This window comes from Antedon mediterranea, chromosome 2 (assembly GCF_964355755.1).
Source record: "Antedon mediterranea chromosome 2, ecAntMedi1.1, whole genome shotgun sequence".
In the NCBI taxonomy this organism is placed as follows: Eukaryota; Metazoa; Echinodermata; class Crinoidea; order Comatulida; family Antedonidae; genus Antedon; species Antedon mediterranea.
In genome coordinates this window covers 30,964,804-30,967,303 of record NC_092671.1, presented here as the reverse complement: position 1 = coordinate 30,967,303, position 2,500 = coordinate 30,964,804, and the positions used below count along the sequence as shown (strand labels likewise).

The window sequence follows — 2,500 nt, the reverse complement described above, 5'->3', positions numbered from 1 at the left end:
AAGGCTGTTTGCACCCTTTCGAACGCGGTCGTTTGTTTCCTTATGAAGAAAACGGGCGCCACCGCCTCCCGACTGACTATAGCACGAGCATTCATCTAAAGACACCGGAGCGTCTCTAGAGTTCATGCTGTGGCGTCGTACGTTATATGCAGCAACCTGCTGCACGGTTGACCTATCGGCCGTCCTGCATGTGGGAGAATCAAATACAGGAGACGTGCATGCCCGCTCCTGTACCTGCAAGTGTGTCGCAATCCCCATCTGCACCTGCAACAGATGAGGCCGGGTCCCTAGTCCGGGAATATAATTAAATATACTTGTACAAATCAACTTGTTTTTACACTCTCGGGAGATTAACCTAAGAGAAACCCCAATTAGACCAGTGAGGTACGGTAAGAACAGACGTACATTAGGTTCTCATTTCTATATATTCGCCATCTTTTGGAATCTTTTGTGATCGGCAACTGGATGTACAAGGACATTCACGTTGCAGGATCTGTAAAAGAGTCACTGACAGTGCCCTAATTAGCAGCCACCCTAATCTGTTCGTCACCAATTAAACAAGTCAACTGGCTTACAACCCCTACCTCGTGAAGGTAGACTTAGGACGTTTTACCCAGATCCTCACAAGTCGGTCCTTCCCTCACACTGTATGTATAGTGTTACCGTGAAGGGTCTCCTCCTTGCTCTCCATAGAATGGGAGGATCTAGACTTAAGAGAGTCATAGTTACTCCCGCCGTTTACCCGCGCTTCGTTGAATTTCTTCACTTTGACATTCAGAGCACTGGGCAGAAATCACATTGCGTCAATGCCATGGTTGCGGACGTCGCAATGCTTTGTTTTAATTAGACAGTCGGATTCCCCGTGTCCGTACCAGTTCTAAGTTGGCTGTTTGGCGCCGGCCGAAGCGACCCCGAAAGACCGCCAAGCCAGGAAGGTCCACGGAATGGGCCCGGCACTAGTCCGGGCTCGCCCTGCTTGCGCAGGCCTCGCCCAGTCACGGCACGCGCCCGGTCCCGCTTCACTCCCCGGCCCGACCGACCCAGCCCTTAGAGCCAATCCTTTTCCCGAAGTTACGGATCTAATTTGCCGACTTCCCTTACCTACATTGTTCTATCGGCCAGAGGCTATTCACCTTGGAGACCGGCTGCGGTTATGGGTACGAGCCGAGGCGAAAATCAGTCGGTGTCCCTCGGATTTTCAAGGGCCAGCGGAAGCGCACCGGACACCGCAAGAGCCGCGGTGCTTTACGGGCCCGCAGCCCCTATCTCCGGGCGAACCGATTCCAGGGCGCCCGACCCTTACAAAGAAAAGACAACTCTTCCCGGGGCTCCCGCCAGCGTCTCCGAGTTCGTTTGCTTTGCAGCACTGGCTGCGCGAGGCAGCGACTTCCGCCTTCGGGTTCGGGAATATTGACCCGATTCCCTTTCGCATAAGGGGCGCGACCCACGAGAGGCCTACGCCACCGCTCGGAACGGAACTACCCTATAGCTTAGGATCGACTGACCCATGTGCAACGGCTGTTCACATGGAACCCTTCTCCACACTCGGCCCTCAAGGCTCTCACTTGAATATTTGCTACTACCACCAAGATCTGCACCCACGGCGGCTCCACGCGGGCTCGCGCCCTACGCTTCAACGCTCACCGCAGCGACCCTCCTACTCGTCGGGGCTTACCTCCCGGGCGGGGGTTACCTCCTCTGCCCCGACGGCCGGGTATAGGCGGCACGCTCAGCGCCATCCATTTTCAGGGCTAGTTGATTCGGCAGGTGAGTTGTTACACACTCCTTAGCGGATTCCGACTTCCATGGCCACCGTCCTGCTGTCTGTATCAACCAACACCTTTTCTGGGATCTGATGAGCGTCCCAATCGGGCGCCGTAACCCGGCGTTCGGTTCATCCCGCAGCGCCAGTTCTGCTTACCAAAAGTGGCCCACTGGGCACTCGCATTCGTCGCCCGGCTCCAATCGAGCGAGTCGGACTTCTTACCAATTTAAAGTTTGAGAATAGGTTGAGGTCGTTTCGGCCCCAAGGCCTCTAATCATTCGCTTTACCAGATAAAACTGCGTTCGAGCGCCAGCTATCCTGAGGGAAACTTCGGAGGGAACCAGCTACTAGATGGTTCGATTAGTCTTTCGCCCCTATACCCAAGTTTGACGATCGATTTGCACGTCAGAATCGCTGCGGACTTCCACCAGAGTTTCCTCTGGCTTCGTCCTGCTCAGGCATAGTTCACCATCTTTCGGGTCCTAACGCACACGCTCCTCCTCCGCCTCGCCGACAGAGCGATCGAGACGGGGCAGTGGTGCGCCCGCCGTCGAGCGACGGGATCCCACCTCGGCCAGACGGACTGGCCTTCACTTTCATTGCGCCTTCGGGCTTCAAAGTCCCTACGACTCGCGGGCGTGTTAGACTCCTTGGTCCGTGTTTCAAGACGGGTCGGGTGGGCTACCGACCTCGCTGACCGACCCTGGGCGCCTGTTGAGACCGGACCTGCGCAGC

General features: G+C 56.0%; 1 pseudogene; it reads right to left on the bottom strand.

The window, feature by feature from the left end:
* The window catches only part of LOC140042453 (large subunit ribosomal RNA), a 7,518-nt pseudogene that overhangs the window by 4,243 nt on the left and 775 nt on the right, over positions 1–2,500 (bottom strand).